Genomic DNA, 10,480 nt, shown 5'->3' on the forward strand with positions numbered 1-10,480 from the left:
ACCAAGGGGGAAAATGTAAAATTGGCAGTGTAAGTAACTTGTCTAAAGTAATAATTCAAATTAGTATCAGAGCAGAGAGTAAAGCTCTCTAGTTCTGAATCCATTTTTATTAAGCTGTGATTATTGTTAAATGGGTCTAGACTCTTGTGTAGTCTGGTGCCCGTCAGTTCAGGGGATATTTCACAGGCCACTGGTGGGGCCTTTGGCCCTTGGTCCTTCCCTGCTGTGCAGTCCAAAGTTGCCGCCCTCCATTTGCAGAGACCTGAAGCTCCTTTGAAAACCAGAGATGGTACCAACAGCCTCATCTACCCACCTGCTGTAATAATTAAAATGAATATATTTCTAGGAGAGTGGGCCCAGAAGCTCAGGGCTCTAGCTGGAAGAAAAACAGTTGTATAATTTCTCACACATTATACTTCATTCATTTTAGAGAAAAGAATACTAGGATCCAGAGAGGTCAATTGACTAGTCTAAGACTGTACAACTACTTACGAGTTCATCCAAAACTAGAATATACATGTTATGTTTTAAGTTATGATTTCATTGATCAGCCTTTTAAAATTCTGCTTATTTTGTCTGTTTGCAGGTTTGGAAGGCCAGAAAGGGAATTCAAAATCATTCTTTCTTGATGCCTTATATTTTCCTCTAATAGCATTCTATGTTGCTGCAGTACCTATGATTTGCTTGAATCAGTTCTATAGGTTAAGAACTAGTTGAAGGAGAGCAACAAGCAGTTATAGATGGTTGGAAATAATCAGTTCACTCCCTACCTCTCACCCCAACCTTCCTTTGGGAACTCCATAAAGTCCTTGATAACAAGATAATGGTTTCTTAATGTTTTTCTGTTACCTTAATGATGAGTTTATAGGGGATAATAAATACTAACTGACTGAGAAGGAGAAAACCACTCTGAAAACCCAGTGCTAGAAAACATTTATAAATAGGGGTCCAGCCTGATTCAAAGGCCGGCTTCCCAGGGCCATGTGCCTCAAGCAGACAACAGCAGCAAATATGGTGTCCGTAGCCATTCCTCTCGGTGACCGTGTGGGTTGAAGAATAACCTGTGTGTGGAGAACAGGATGCAAAACTTGGGAGTTTTCAAGAGCTTCTGAATTTATTTTGAATCACTGTCATGGCCTGAGATGAGGTTATTTTTTATTTATTTATTTATTTATTTTTGCATCCTGTAGGTTTTTTAATTGTCATGGGGAGGAGTTCCTGAAAAAGGAAATAAAAACATTATGTAACAAGTAAGGTGACTAATAACAGTCATTTAATTTGAACAGAGCGGGAAAAAGGAACCTAATCTTTTGCCCCAAACAATAAACATAGCATCAGTTTTTAAACGATAAATTAGTTTATTTTTTAATTAGCATAATACTGTTTCACTGATTTGAACACTTCCTCCCACCCCAAACTATACACACAGTCCCACACACAAACACACACACGCACACACACACAGCACTCCACCAGTTTGTGTGGTAAGCTATGAAAGAATATTCCAATACATGGTTTTAAATAAAGTGCTGACATCTATTCCAGTAGAAAACTGTCGACACATCAAACCCAGCACATCACAACCAAACAGAATTCAGTCTACTTCCTCCAACTGGATTTGAGATGAGGTTATTGTTATAGGATAGTGTCCTGACATGAAGTCCCACCTCCAATTGGCAACAATAGACAGCATCCACTCAGGGACTAGCTCACAGGTAAATGGAATGGAGTGGCAAAAAGAGGGAGGCCTCACTCAAGGGCCATTATTCCCTGGCATAGTACTACCAGCTCCAAGAGGACACCTGGGCCCTGAAGAAAATGGCAATGGCATGCCATTTTCATTATGCCAGTTTTTGTTCTAACTTCTCTGGTCAAAATCTCAGGTAAGTCAAAGTGCTCTAGACTTGGAGTCATAAAACCTGGATTTTCTCCCACTGGCCAACTGTTACTTTTGGCAAGAGGTGATCCTTCTGCAAAATGGACTTAATAATATCTACCTCAGATATCAATTGTGAGGATTAAATAGGATAATGGGTAAAGAATGCTTGCTCTGGGGCCAGTAGCCTATAAAAACTAGATGGCACTAGGGTCACTTTGATGAGAAGGAAACTGATGCTTTCAGCAACTAGCAAGTGCATCACCTTGAATTCAAACCCACACCTCCCAGACTCCTACATCCATGGCCTTCACCGATATGCTGTATCGCCTCCCCTGACATTCAATAACATTGTTTTAAAACCTCCACTTTTCTCACACCTGTAATCCATGCACTTTGGAGGCCAACGCGGGTGGATCACTTGAGGTCGGGAGTTCAAGACCAGCCTGAACAACTTGGTGAAACCCCGTCTTTAAAAAAAAAAAAAACAAAAAAAAACCTCCACTATTCTGTCAAAGGGATAACATTTCTTCCATTTGATTCTCAGCATTCAATGTAGTCTTTTTCAATGGGAAAAAAATAAATCACATTTATAAATGTTTCTAGCAGCATTCCTGACACATGTTCAGTATTCTGAAATTTTACTTCTTTCCCCTTCCCTTTTGTTTCTGCCTCCCTCTCTTCCATCACCTACTAACCCAACACACGTAGTCCTTAAGCTGTCATTACATATCTAAATTTCTACAGAATGTATAGACATCGTGATGCCAGCAAAGAGAGTAGTTCAAAAATATTCAACAACTGATTCTACAGTAGAAGCTGTAATTTTGCAATTCGTTTTCAAACCGCATTTGTGCCTTCAGGTGGCACTTTAATACACACACAAATTATATCTCAGAAAATAAGTCCTCTAGGTTTTAGAGCACAGTGGAGATCATCTCAAACACACTTTGTCTCCTTCAAGGTTCTCCTAGGGTGAGTCCTACATTTTCCTACTAATTCCTTATACGATGTCCTAGAAGGAATTTTGCGTCTCCAGTGGAAATCTTATGTCTGTATTTTTGTGCCTCCATTTTTCTTTTACTTTTGACTCCTGCCAAACCCAGATTTATGAAGGGCATAACGTTCCATTACCTATCAAAGATTTAGGTGCATTCATTTTCCTCCTTCTTCCACTGCTCTCACTAGCTTTTCACTTTCCAGGCCTCTATTGGTGCAATTCTGGTGCTGGTCAAAGCTTCAGGAAGGTTTCCATGCACAGGGTGCCTGGAATACTTCAACGAACACAAATCAGATTTTCAACAACAGCCAAATTACTTCTTTCCAAAGCTGAGCCACTGACATGTACCAGAAGCATGTTTATAATGGCTTTGGAGTCCCATACTTTATAGGGGAAAGATTCATTTCAGCATACTTCTTTTTAAATTCACAGTTAAAAAAAAAAAAAGGCTGCTCTTTTGAAATTTTGTCTTAAGAAACCGGCCTATTTGTACTACAGCTTATAAGAAAGATTGAAACAAATGTTGATTTATAATAAAATACAGACAAAAACTCTAAGCATAGGGAAAAACATAATTAATGACTTAGCTATCCCAAAATATTGTTTGTGAATGTTTTTGAAGAAGGAGGAGAACAAATGTAAGACAGATAGTCATAGCTTCACAAAAATACTGGTGTCAGATGGAGAAAAAAAAATCACATGAATCATCTTTTTCAGACGCTTCATTTTATAAATGAGCAAATGAAGTCCTGAGAAGGTGACTGACTTAGCCAAGGCCACCTGGCCATTGAGTGACACTTAGTCCAGAATAGGGCCTCTGAATGAAAAGCTACCACTGTGCTGTATTCTTTGGTTACTATTTGAAAGCAATTGCCCTGGAAATACAGTCTCTTCCTCTTATACGATTGCAAGATTCCTTAAGCCTAACTGATTATTAGTACTAAAGGGGTCACTATAATACTATTAGAGTTAGCTAATATGCAGGGGCTCACTACCATCCTCATCTCGTAGATGAGATTATCCAGTTATATCTTGAGGTCTCTAGATGATATTCATCCATCAGCCTATCAGCACCATTTTCCTTTTGGTATCTGCTGACCTGATCCTCAAAGTCACTTGCACATGTTCCTGGACACTGCCACCAGTCACTGTGCCCTCTGTTAGAGGAGTGGTGTCTGCTCAGGATGGTTCCACATTAAACACGAAACCACCTTCCTCCTCTCGAGGTTACCCTTTGTCACCGGCAACCATAGGTGTACCTCTTGTGACCTCGGTTTCCAGAGTGTCAATATCACTCTCCTTTCTCCCTTTGCTGACCCAGCTTTCCCTGCTTTCCTTTTACCTGGCAGACTCCATTGCTGTAACTACAATGTAACTGTTTATATGATTCAGTTTCAGGGAGAGACTTCCTGAGTGTTCTGGAATTTCTTCAATTCCAGATTCACAGGAAAGAAAATCAAAATGACCCATCTTAAGTAGTATGTCTACTCCAGGTACAAAGGGATTATGTCATACACAATATCTATAGGACATCTACCTCTAGGGAAAGAGAGCACATTTCAAAGGAGGGGAAATGGCCAGTAGGCTGAGCAGCTATCAGATGGACTTGTTATCAGTGGCAACCTCAATTCCTGCCTCCTCAGAAGAAAAGAATTTGACTGAAAGGCATAAGGCAGAAGGAGAGATCAAGGAAAGTTTTAGAGCAGGAATGAATATTTATTTAAAAAAAAACTTTAGAGCAGGAAAGAAAGTACACTTGGAAGAGGGCCAAGTGGGCAACTTGAAAGACAAGTGTGCAGTTGGACCTTTTAGCTTGGCGTTTTACACCTCGGCACGCTTCGGGAGTCTTGAGTTACTTCTCCCCCGCTTCTGTCTTTGGGGTGGGCTGTCTGCATGCACACACTTGGGCCCACTTTCCCAACTCCTGCGATCTTATCAGGAAGCTGCTGATCACCAGTTTCAGGTGTTTTCTGTCTGTTAGGGGACTGCCTTTCCCTGGAACCAGCTGTGACCATTTATTATTTTAGAGAGACAGTTAACAATAGCCTGACCGTCACCTGATAGTCACCTGACATTCCTGATGTGTGCGTGTGGGGCAGGGGCAGCCAGCCCTCTCCTACCCTGCTCATGTCTGACTAGCTACTTCCTGTAACAGACTCATTCTGAGACACATATCTGGGTCAGATATTACAATGCCCATCCCAGTTCCCTCCCTTTCTTCTTTTCTGCACAAAAACTTGCCCCTGTGATAATCAAAAAACATAGATGATGCCACCTATTTTACCAACTTGTCAGATAATCCTGTACATCCAACAGTGAGCCAAACGTGGGTTCAAGCTGACACCTAACTGCATAAATTAGCCTCTTAATATTTAAAGTAATAATTGTACAGTTCACCCAGAAAATCTCATCCATTTAATAATTTGAACTTACAATAATGTAATAGTTTGCATGGTTTAAATCTCCAGCATAACAGAGAAAATACCCCAAGCCCACACTGACTGAATATTAAGTTATGAAAAGTAGCCTTCTGCCACACCTTCTCCGCTCTGCAAAACCTACCTTAAAATTCTTGCCTTTGAGCCACACATTTAAGTCATAGCTCTTCTTCCTGTCTAAATACTTGAAATATCCAAGTGTAATTTTAAATATCAATATGTAATCTCCTGTAAATTAATTCTCTCATTTATTTACTGGCAAAACACAGTAACTCATTTTCATAGTTCTAGACAAGAGAAAATCTTCCGTTGATCACCAAGTTAGTCATCCATAAAAATGGCATATTCCATTTCTTAACTGACAGACCTTTTTCAGCACCCCCAACCTAGGAGGCATATGTAGGGCTGTGTTGCTCCAGAACAGCAAAGCTCTCATCAAAGGTGCCCGGCTCTGGCTTTCAGCATAGGCTTTCTCAAGCCAAGTAGCTTCTCCAAGAGAAGAACAATTTGGAGAGAAATTCAACTCATTTGTTGTAAAACATGAAAATGCAATTATGTAATTTGCAATGAAAATGAGACTTTCAATCTTTAAATTTAAATTGCTGAATCTCTTAACTTGCTGCTTATATATTGCCTTATATATTTTGTATTTCCTGAGATTATATCTCTTTTTCCAAGTGATGGCAGAGACCATGCATTAAACTCTTTACATCTGCCACAGCTATTTTTATGTTACCTTCTGCATAGTAACATCAATTGCCTATTGACTTAAACTGGGCGTAAAGCACTTACATTTTAATTGCATTTTTTAGATTAAATTGAATCCTCCAAGTGAACACTGAAGGGCATAAACACAATGCTATTTACCACTCTTTATTTTGTGGGGAGTCTATTTTGAATTTTGAATGATCTTTATAAAATACTAAACCTTCAGCTTTCTATTAAGTCTAAAGTATTTTAAATAAAATAGAAGACAAAATTATATCAGACCTAAAGTAAAAGTTGCAATCAGCAGTCCTAGGTTCTGTTGCCAGATTCAGTTGAATGTATCCCTTTCTCTGAAACTAGATATCCCTAATCAGAACAATCTTCTCAGAGGATAAGTGGAAGCACCCACTGAGAGATGCTGATCCAAGATTCTTCCAAGTAAAGCTATTAAGGTAAACACTTGGTAGATACTGTGTCACTGAAACTCTGCTTATCTGGTCAGGAACATTTCTTTCTTGGAAATTTACTCATCACAGAGCAACCTGGACCAGGCCAATAGTTTATCAGCAAGAATTAGAAGGAGAAGCTACTGTCTTCCCTACTGAATCTTTTATGTTGAAGAAGTTATTAAGATGCATCCACTCTCATTTTTTTTCATTTTTTTCTGAGTAGAAGTGTCAGATAAGGACTCAGTGTTGCTCTGCTGAGCAGGAGTGGGAAAAATGAAGGGGCCATGACCATGGGGCATCATTTATGCCAAATGTATTCCTGATGTTTGAGGTGGATGTCAGCTGCAGAGACAAGTCATTATTTGTACCATCCTCCAGCTTAGACCACTAACAGAGACCTTTAAAATTTGCTTCTTGTCTTCGTCCATTTGTAATATTTTCCAAGGGTAGCTCTGATTCTTGGTACATTCCTTCTCTACAGAATACTTTTTTTGAAATTCTACTTATAAAGAAATCTACTCTTCAATGACCAGTAAGCATCCTATATTTTCCATGGCATTTTCATTAGTTAAAAGAATTAAAAGAAACCCTTCATGTCTCAACATTGCTTATGTTTTCTGTGAGAATAGCTTATATTCCAAAGGACATCATAATATAGCTGTGTATATACATGTCTAACCTTCCCAGTTAGAGTGTAAACTCTTGGCAGGTGGGAACCAGGTCTTAGGTGGTTTTGTTTTTCTCTTTAGTGTTTATTACAGAGTCTGACCCCCTTGTATTTGAGAAATAAATATTTACATACTTGCAACATGTTAAATTGATGGTAATGCACTCAAATTTCACTAAGATTTTTTAAAATTAAAATGAATTAAAAGCATGCAGGACAAATGAATGTTCTTTTAAAATCCCTTCCTGAGTGTTATAATGCATTTATGCACAAATTTCTTATTTTCAGGAACCAAATAATGTTCTTTTCCCTGGGATTTTGAACCATAATAACATTTTTAATAGAGTAGATGGTTGGAGATAAGATTTACTTCCAGAAAACTGAAATATTGCTTTGCAACATCTTCCATGCTGTATGTAGAAGATAGCACAAGAAATCTTGCTCCTATTTCATTCATATGAACATTATTGCTGCACCTTCTATAAATAGAAAAGCCAGGATAGAATTTTTAACACAGGAAAAATAGTTGCTCAGGAAATCTTGTATAAATGGTAAATATTCAAATCATTTAGGAAGTATTAAAATAGCCATGTTCTTAGGACAAGAAAAAGAAAAGGTAATCCAAGGAAAACAATCTGAAACCTTAATTTAATATGTACTCACAAAGCTAGGGGATTTGGAGAGTTATTCAGAGAGAAAGGAAGTACTGTGCTTCCTTATCTGTGTCCTTAAATTCAACTTAATCTTACAGCCTTATTGAGTTACTTTAAAATTCCATTCTGCAGATGACACTGGGGGCAAAGAATGGAAAGCCAGGCTAGATAAAATACCCAGCAGAGAAGTATAAATCAAGTGACAACTCCTACACCACAACCCACACATCTGATGGATGGGGTGCATCTCCCACTTCCTCATTGGTTGATTCATTTATACCATGATTATTATTGAACTAAATGCCAGCGACACTGCTCGATAACTTGGTGTACACCGCTGAATGCAAAGACCCACCACCTACCATAGCAGAGCATTCCAGTTTTAGTGGAGCCGGGCAAGCAATAAAGAAGCAAATGGACAACTATAAACTAAAACTGTGGCTACTTCAGGCCGTGAGAGCAATTCTGCTTCAGGATATGTGGAGGGGTTCTACCTAAGGCAGTGTGGTTAGAGGATGTTTTGTTGAGGAAGGCATAGTTAAGTTTGTTGCCTGAAGAGTTAAAGGAGTCAGACACATGCGTGATGATGATTGGATGTGTTCCAGGAAGAGGTATGAAAACTTGGAGAAGAGCTCAGTGTCTTTGGGAAACTGGAAGAAGCCAGTGTGCTGGTGCACGGAGTCTGAGGATGTGACGCAGATCTATCTGAGGTCACAGAGACAGCAAAGAAGAAATTATGTAAGATTTGTCGAAACCATGGTAAGTAGCTTAGATTTCCTTTTTTAGGTCAAGATGAGATGAGAAGTTATCAAATATTTCAAGTAATGGAATAACCTGATTCTGTTTATATTTTCAAGAGGTTATTGAGGCTCCTTTGCTGAGAACAGAAAGAGGGGAAGGATGGATGGATACAAAAAGACATGTGGGAGGCTGTTACAGTCATCAAGGTCTAGGAGAGAAAGGAGGGCGGTTTGGGCAAAGAGACAGCCATGGGGCCAGAGAGAAATGGATGGACTTGAGATATGCATGAAGGCAGAAGCAACAAGGCTCAGTGATACCTTCACTGTGGAGGATACTAAAGAGATAAGAATGAGAGATTATGCTTAGGTTTCTGATTTGATAGCAATATCATTTTTACCAAGGTGGGGTTAACTAGATAAGGAATGAGAAGGACATTTTGAAGTGAAGGAGAATTTGAAGTGAGATTAAATGTCACTATGCTTTTTAAACTTAAATTTTTCTTTTTTTAAGTTTTTTTTTTTCTTTTTGAGACAGTGTCTCACTCTGTCTCCCAGCCTGGAGTGGAATGGCACAATCTCGGCTCACCACAACCTCCACCTCCCGGGTTCTAGCAATTCTCCTACCTCAGCCTCCTGTAGCTGGAATTACAGGTGTGCACCACCACATCCAGCTAATTTTTGCATTTTAAGTAGAGACAGAGGTTTCAACATGTTGGTCAGGCTGGTCTCAAACTCCTGATCTCATGATCCGCCCACCTCGGCCTCCCAAAGTGCTGGGATTACAGGTGTGAGTCGCCGCGCCCAGCCTTAAATGTTCTTTTTTAAAAATAGGAGTCTTATACAGTCAAAATGCATGCAAAACTTCTATTTCTCTCCCCATGCATGCACTTTCTCTCTTTCATACACAGACAGTTGAAAAAACTGCAGATTTAGCACATTTGGAAACTCATTCTCCAACGGGTAGCAGATAGTAAATGCAGCCATAATCTCTTGGATAGAAATTTGCACACTTTCTCAGTTCATGGTTCCTGCTATGTTCTGAATGTTTGAGTCTCCCTAAAATGTGTATATTGAAACGCTTATTAACGTGATGGTTTTGGGAGAGAGGTGATTATGTTGTGAGGGAAGAGCAGTCATGAATGGGATTAGTGCCCTGACAAAGCAAACCCCAGAGAGTTCGTTCCCTTTCTACCGTGCGAGCACACAGTGAGAAGGTGCCATCTAAGAACCAGAAAGCAGACCCTCACCAGACACTTGATCTGATGGCACATTGATCTTGCACTTGTCAGTTTTCAGAGCTGTGAGAAATAAAGTCCTGTTGTTTATAAGCCACCCAGTCTGTGGTATTTTATTATAGCAGCCCAAACAGACTAAGATGGTAACTCTTTGTATCTCAAAACATATTTCATAAGTGTGCATACATACATGTGCTGGAAGCAATTTTATTTTATGTCATCCTTAAATAACCACAATCATTTACTAATGGGTTGCATGTGTACACCTCTTGGCACTGCACAGCTTCTCAAACCTTGTAAGCAGATTGGACACTGCCACCTTTATTTCCTCTTTTACATTGAATTCTGCATGCTACTTGCTTTTTATCACGGCGTCCTTAAAAAAACTCAACTCTTCAAAGACATGACATCATTAAGAGGAACGTAGTACAATCCAGTGGTGAAACTGTGAATGTTTTTAAGCTAATAATTTGCTTGTCTCTGACAGATATGGTCTTGCTTCCCTTGAAAATTTAAAATATTCAGCTGTGCCCCTGTGAGCTTCCTGAGATTCCCTGGTGGCCCCTTAGTCATAGTGTGGGAAGTGCACCTCAGCGAGCAGCTAGAAAAGCATGTCAACCTTGACCTATGTTCTTCAGCAAACAGCATTCAGACACAACATTAGCATAGTCCAGATCTTTCCTCAAATCAACTTCTCCTCACTCTATGGCACCA

This window comes from Sapajus apella, unplaced genomic scaffold, assembly GCF_009761245.1.
Source record: "Sapajus apella isolate SASKATOON/1434 unplaced genomic scaffold, GSC_monkey_1.0 scaffold1, whole genome shotgun sequence".
Taxonomy (NCBI): domain Eukaryota; kingdom Metazoa; phylum Chordata; class Mammalia; order Primates; family Cebidae; genus Sapajus; species Sapajus apella.